This window comes from Gracilinanus agilis, chromosome 3 (genome assembly GCF_016433145.1).
Source record: "Gracilinanus agilis isolate LMUSP501 chromosome 3, AgileGrace, whole genome shotgun sequence".
NCBI classification, from domain to species: Eukaryota; Metazoa; Chordata; class Mammalia; order Didelphimorphia; family Didelphidae; genus Gracilinanus; species Gracilinanus agilis.
In genome coordinates, this window is record NC_058132.1 from 319,607,530 (window position 1) to 319,615,689 (window position 8,160).

Genomic DNA, 8,160 nt, shown 5'->3' on the forward strand with positions numbered 1-8,160 from the left:
GGTTTGCATTGGCAATACATTTTCCAACTGATATTAAGAATCCCTTTTGAAGCAATAACATGCCTACGGCATGACATATGCCAAATGCGTAATGGGAGTCTGTGTAAATTGTGACCCTTTTATTCTGTGCAATGATACAGGCTTGTTTCAAAGCTGTGAGTTCTGCATCTTGTGCGTTTACATGTGAGGGTAAAGAAGCTGACCATAGAGTATCCAATTCTGTAACTACTGCAGCTCCTATATAGCACACACCATCTCTCATAAAAGAAGAACCATCTGTAAATAATATTAAATCCAGATTATCCAAAGTGGTGTCCAGTAAATCATTACGAGGTTTATCAACAGTGGACACTAAAGATGTACAATAATGTAAAGGTTCTCTGGAAGTTGGCAAATCAGAGAGCAAGGTTGAAGGATTAAGAGCTCCACAGCATTTTAATGTGATATGTTCATTATTCAATAGAGTTATCTTGTATTTCATAATCCTTTGGTCAATAAATGCCTGAGTTCTATGTCTTAATAACAATGCCTCTAACTTGTGTGGGCACATTATGGTCAGAGGGCATTCTAGTACCAGATCAGCAAATTTAGTGATTAATAAAGCTGTGGCGTCTACTCCTCTAAGGCATGGTAGTAGTCCTGCAGCTACTGGGTCCAGCTGGGCTGAATAATAGGCTACTGGGCATTGATCAGGTCCCAAAAGTTGAGTTAGAACATCTGAAGCTACTCCTTTCCTTTCATGGACATATAAAGTAAATGGTTGGCCATATTTTGGGATGCCTAGAGCAGGGGAAGACAGGATAGCATATTTTAAATTTGAAAGAGCTGTTCAGTGTTTCTTTCCCAATTTAAGTGGTTCAGGGACCATGTTTTTTGTGAGTGCCACAAGGGGCTTAGTGATTTCCCCATAGCAAGGGATCCACTGCCAACAAAATCCTGTTGCTCCAAGTATCACCCTCAATTGTTTTTTAGTGGTAGGAGCACTTAAGTTTTGGATACTTTCAATATGTTTTGGAGAAATTAAACAGGACGCAGCAGTTAAAATAAAACCCAAATATTGCACTTTGGGGAGACACCACTGAATTTTCTCTTTGGAGAGCTTGTGGCCTCTCTTATGTAGCTCTAAAAGGAAATGCTTGCTAATCCTCTTGACATGCCTCAGCATTTGGTGAGGCCAAGAGCAAATCATCCATATATTGGATTAAACTGCTGTATTTAAATTTAATGGCATTTGTATCAGCAGTTAAGAATTGTGTGAACAATGTTTGGCTGTCAACATACCCTTGAGGCAAACAAGCTCATGTCCTCTAGGAACCCTTCCAGGTGAAAGCAAAGACATGCCTGGAATCCTCATGTATAGGTACAGAAAAGAAGGCTGAGCACAAGTCTACTACTGTAAAGAATACAGTATAGAATAGAAGAAATGATAGTATTTATATTGGAAACTACAGGGTGTCTATATAATGTGATTGTTCATGGCCCTTAAATCCTGGAAAAATTGATAGAGATGCTTGCCATAGGGCCCCAGTTTTAGCTTTTTAACAGGCAGAATTGGTGTATTGTATTCATATTCACAGGGAATTATGATGCCTTGGTCAATTAGTAAATTTATCACTGGGGTAATGCCCTCTATTGCCTCCTTTGAGAGAGGATACTGAGGAATAGAAGGAGGTGGGCTAGATTTCATTTTAATTTAGACAGGGACAGCTGATTTAAGTAGGCCAACATCAGAAGGTGATGTGGCCCAGAGAGACTCAGGTATATCTGTTGGAATTTCAAAAGTGGGAGACTCCTTCATCTCATGACTATCTGAAAGAAGCACAGGGAGAAAAGTTAAGGATTCCTCAGGCAATACCAGTGACATAGAGCCATCTGGAGTGCAATTTATTGTGGCTCCAAACTTCCATAAAAGATGTCTCCCCAGCAAATTTATAGGGGAACCAGGCACCAAGAGGAAAGAATGCTCCATATTTAGGGGTGCTATAGACACTAGTCTAGGGGAAAGCTTTGGAACCTTTTGGGGTTTCCCTGATACCCCAACTATACTTATTGATCCCATGAAATTGCAATATGGGTCTGGTGTGCTCTGCAATACAGATATGGAAGCTCCAGTGCCCAAAAGAGAGTCATAATAGGTGTTACCATCTTTTAATGTTACATAGGGCTCATCAGTATTGTGGGGACAGTGGATGGGGACAATGAGTAGTAAGGCATCAGGGTCCGGAAAATCAAAGGTTGTATCCTTTGATTCCTGTGCCTAAACCCCCTCACCCCCACCCTGTACATCTTCATAATCTTTGGGTAGGTCCTTGGGCTCCTCCTCGAGGGGCAATAGCACCCTGGGTGGTTTGGGGCCGAGCTCCTCTCAATATATACTATTTTGGAGTAATTTGTATGAGTTATCAATTGTCTGATCTATATTTCTAGATCAACACCAAGGGGAGGACCCTGATCCAGTGAGAGAAATTTGTTCCATCAATTTTTGAACTGTTTCTTAATCACCCTTTTGGTATACTCAACCAGTCCAGAAGATAGTGGGGTGGAAGTGGGGAGGGATGGGCATGGAGGTGGGCCATTGAAGCCACTGGAGAATGAGTGAAGAGGTTAAAAGGCCAGCAAAGGGGGTTTGCACAGTAAAATGAAACCCCCAATCACTATGAATTTCCCTAGGGGTGCACTAATAGGGAATGATTTTCTCCACCAAGTACTTGCCCACTGAGGTGGCCCTTGTTTTGTGAGTAGGGAAAACCCCAACTCTTTGGGAAAACATGTAAATCATAATAAGGGCATATTTATAACCACTGCATGGAGGAAGGTAAATGAAATAAATCTTCTATACTTCAAAAGTCCATAAGAGGGGAAAATTTGCCCGGGGGGGGGGTAGGTGAAATGACTTGAGGGGTTATGATGCTGGCAAGCTGAACAAAGATTGATTACTTGTGCTGACTTCCCAAACCTCCTCCACCAAATACCTGCAAGTCAGATATTTCAGCTTTTTGGGCCCCCAGTAGCTATACTGATGGAGGTGTGAGGGTGAAGGAAGGAAAACCAAGAAAGCCTGAGCCCAAATAGCCTATCTGACTCCAGCTCTGGCCAAAATAAACAAAAGCCATCTCCACCAACCACAATCCCACAACCTGATCCTAGTGTGGGATCTGCCTATTTAAGGACTCATCCATGCCAGGATATCAGAAAAGGGAACCCTGGGAGGAGTAGGGATTGCTGGGGGATGTAGACCCTGGGTTACATTTTTTTTTAAAACCCACATTCCCCCCTGGGATCAGTTGGGTGACCAGGCTCCTCAGTGCATCATTTAAAGCATATCCAACTTATAACTCTAAAGATCTCCAACTAAAGGTACTTACAGTTTCTAAGGGGAAATCACAATAATTTGGGGATAAGAAGGAAAGAACAAAACCAATTAGGGGGCAGTCCCCTTTGGCACAAAATTGTACATTCAAAATAAATGCATTCAACCCCCCAAAGTTCAATTTAGCACATCCAAAAGTTCACTCAGAATCTTCTTGTGCAGCATGTGATCTTCGTGGGCATCTTCATGACACCTTCTCCAAATAGTTCACCTTCTGGATTCAGGGAGGTAGCAAGTTTCCTATCCAAAAATTATTCTCAAAAGAAATCAAAGTCTACAAAATAGGATAAACACACATTCCTCCCTGATGAGGATATTGACAAACTGTTTGTTTTAAAGTCAGGGAAGTGTCTAGCAGACTCCCTATGGACATGTGGGAGACTTTGAGACTACATTACCCATGATTCGAATGGGTCTTTGGGGGTGGGGATGTCAAAGGTCCCTACGCAGGGGGCAGTTTAAATTCAGAGGAGGGCCAAAAGAATGCCTCTTGATCTTCCTGAGGAGCTGAATGACACGCAGAGAGGATGGGCTCTGGTGGTAAATCTAAAAGCTAGGCAGGCGCGGTCACATATATTTTACCAACATGGCCATGGCTTTAATTAAACTACTAATTTCTCTTATTATCTCAGTCTTTATCATTTTTAATCTTAACAATAATGGCAACCACAAGGTCAAAATTCAAATTCTCAATTTTCCAGATAGCCTAAAGAGAGCCATGCCTGTTTTTTGGCCATCTTGCTCAGCTCTTTCGGGCAATTTTTTAAAAAAGGAAAGTGGCCTTGCTCGCCATGCTTTTGCTAAAAGCAACAGCACGTTTTTGCCTCAGGTGGGACTCAGCCAGCCAGTCCAGCCCAAACCACCTTGGGAGGTCAGGCCAGCCAATTCTGGCTTCTGGCTTTAAACCCAAAATGCTGGAGCCCAGCCAATATTGTCTTGCTGCTGATCTCCTGGGTCCTGACTTGGTCTCTCTTCCTGCCGCTTCCCTGCCGAATCTCGAGCCTGCCAGTGCCCCAGAGCCTGTGATTTCTGCCGCTTTTCCTGCTGCCTCATGTTCCTGCTGCACGCCCGCCAGTGCAGACCATTTCTGTTGATCTGGAATCCTGAGATTTCTGAGGAGTGACCCCTCCCCCACCCCCACCCCCGCCCTGACGTGCTGAACGCCGACGTTTCAGCTTCAGCTCTGCCGCTAAAGATTTGGGAATTATCCCCCTTTTATCCCTACTCTCTTATAGAGGACTCTTAACCTGAAAGGCCATTCTTGCCCTCCACAGGGAAACCCCCGCCCACAATTTCTACACGTGGGATTTTCTACAAAACTGGCCTAAGCTTTTTTCTAGCCCCGAGCCCACGACCCGACCCCACTTGGACCTAGTGTCTGAACCTTGAACTAGTGATTACTCTTCATTGGGCGCATGGCCTATTCAAACTTTCTTGTGATTAAGAACTGAACATCAGGGGAAAAATTCACCCTGTACTTGCTTAGAACTTTGAACTTAAAAACCCCCTTAACTTTTAAAACCTCAGAACTCAGAGTTTTAAAGAGACTGTATCTTACTGTATTTTGCTAATTAGTTTTGTGAATTAATCTTGCTTATTTCGTTGATTTTCCTGTTGCACTGAATCACTTTAAACTAATGAAGTTTCTGCTTATGATTTTATTATATTTCCTAATTTATTTCAGGTTTAATCAAACACAATGCTGTGTTCGGGTACCATTTAAACATTGTACACATTTTTAAAGTTGTAAATTGCCTTATGTATACTGGATTTATAAGAGCACATGTCTTTTAAGTTTTATTCTGTCTTGGTAATTGTATAGAATCTTGGAAGTTAACATGCCTTGAGATTTAAATTGTAATTTTACAAGAGGTCTTTTAACTTTTACTTTAGGTCCTAAAGAATTGTTGTCTTAAAGGATAAGCTTTTATATATTTTATTATAAAAAATTATTGCCTTAAATGTGTAGAAGCATGAAAATTTCCTACCCGGGATTTTTTTTAAAACAGGAAGCCAAGGAGCTCCTGAATATTCTTATCAGAAGGGTCTAGAATTCTTGAGGTAATTTAGACCAGAAGATTTTTTAAATATCAGATTTTGATATGAAAGCAGTAACAGTTTGTTGAGAAACTCTTAGCCAATATTTAAAAATTGTAACAAGTATATGATTTTTTAAACATCATTGTTTATTGTTTTAAAATGTATTATTAGAAATTAGGGTACTCTATTTGAATGTGCATTGTGAATCTGCTATTACACCCATAGAAAAATCTCATTTTTGAGTAGCAAAACCTTTCACTAGTTCTAAGCTATATATATATATATATCTATTTGATTTTTAAAACATTTTTTTAATTATATCAATTGGTTTTTCCTTTTTCTCATCTTGTACTGGAAGTACATACATATATAATCATTATTTATCTTTTTTTTTTTATTTTACAGTGATATAAGCTTAATGCATAATGCCTCTCTGTCTGATTCCAGGAGAAGTGCCGAGCCACAAAGTCATGGAGACTTGTCTGTGAATCTGCATGGATTGCAGAAGTTCTATGCCAATCACTTAAGGGCTTGAAATTGGAGTTTGAGTTTTGGAGTTCCAGTCTTTTCTAACACTTTAGAGGACGTGGGTCCCCTCAACTTGAATTCCTAGTAATGCACCTAAGATTGGTTATTTATTTGGCTCACTTCCCTGAAAAGCTGATGGCAAATCAGATCAGAGAGAGACATTTCCCTTAAGTCCTGACCCTGAATGGGTAATAGCAAACTGCTTAAATCACTTTCATTGGGCCTTGTTTCAAAAGCCTGTTATAAGTTTATTTTCCTTACATTTTTTGCACATTTTACATTTCATTCACAAGTTAATTTTTTCTTTTTTTTTCTTGAATTTTATTCTTTTCATTTTGCCCATTGATTTCATACAACCCCCGTGACTCAGCCACTCATCCTTAGCTGATCTGAGGTACCGTTCTCAGGAAAAAAGGTGTGTTTAGAATTTTCCTCAGGGGGATGTGTGTTAAGTTTTTTTTTTTAATTCGATAATGTGAAAATATATGTATATTTAACTCTTTTAGGAGTAATTTCAGGGAGAAATGTATAATTCTTAGAAGGAAATATATGTTTTATAATCTATAGTGTTAAGTTTAAATTCTTTTGAGAATAATTTCAGGATAAGGATTTTGCCATCTCCCCAGAATCCAGACGACAAACCTGTTTGGTGAAGACATCATGAAGATGCCTGAAAAGCCTTCACTGTACCATGAAGACCAAATTTGAACTTTGGGGTGCAGTTGATTGAACTATGGGGGGGGGGGGTTAAACAGCTGAATGTAATTTGTTCTAATTGTACACTAATATGCCAATAGGGGACTGCCCCCAAATTGGTTTTTTGTTAATGCGGCTAGTTATCCATTTGTTTATCCATTTCTTTTTTTCCCCAAATTCCTGAAAATTAGAAGTTGTCTATGTTTACAGATCCAGCGAAGAAAAAAGGGCCAACCTTTTTTTTTTGCTGGACCTCAGGGGGAAATGTTTGTTTTAAATTCAGGGAAGTGTCTAGCAGACTCCCTATGGACATGTGGGAGACTTTGAGACTACATTACCCATGATTCCAATGGGTCTTAGGGCATGGGGATGTCAAAGGTCCCTACGCAGGGGGCAGTTTAAATTCAGAGGAGGGCCAAAAGAATGCCTCTTGATCTTCCTGAGGAGCTGAATGACATGCAGAGAGGATGGGCTCTGGTGGTAAATCTAAAAGCTAGGCAGGCGCGGTCATATATATTTTACCAACATGGCCATGGCTTTAATTAAACTACTAATTTCTCTTATTATCTCAGTCTTTATCATTTTTAATCTTAACACAAACACATGGATCACACAGGGATACATGGCTGAGTTATGAGGTATATGAATCATTTGCCAAAGAAAAATATCAAAAACTTCACAAAATCCAAATAAAAGAGAAAAAATAACTTCTGGATGAAATATAAAATATCCAAGTAAAAATCTTAAGTAAGGAAAAATAAAATTATAACAGATTCTTTAATTAGGACCCGATTAAAGTGATTTATGTCCGATAAGCCCGTAATAGCAACTATGCACTCATGCACTCAGCAGCCAGGACAACAGTAAATTGCCACAGTATGAAAAACAGAAAAAGGGACTAGATTTTTAAAGCAGATGGGAAATATTATTCCCGTCTGATTTTTCCTTGTCTCACAGGGATAGAGGAGCCAGAACAAGCAATGTTAGGTACTTTATAGAAAGTGTGGTAGAAGGAGTGTCCTGTGTCTAACATATGTCAACCTCAATCTCAAGTTTCACACAGTGTTCAAGTTCTCCTGTATTGGTGCAGAATCTCATCGGTCTTACCAGGATTGGTTTGTCAATTTGGCCTGTGTGCTCATTTGGTACTATGCAGGTTAAGTCTGTGCTCCCTTGGTACTGTGCAGGTGAAGTCTGTGCTCCTTTGTGATCCCTTCTCCTGGCATCAGACACATCCAGCAAAGAAAGTCCCATAATATTTAAACAACCAGTGGCAGGTTTTCATAGTCTAAAGCTTTTGGGTATGCATGTACATTTAGGGCTAGTGGACATTTTCGTACAAGTCTGTTTATCTATGATCTCTTTGGGGTACACACCCAGCAATGGTATGGCTGGATCAAAGGGCAGGCATTCTTTTAAAGCCCTTTGAGCATGGTTCCAAATTGCCAGCCAGAATGGCTGGATCAGTTCACAGCTCCACCAGCAATGCATTAATGTCCCAATTTTGCCACATCCCCTCCAGCATT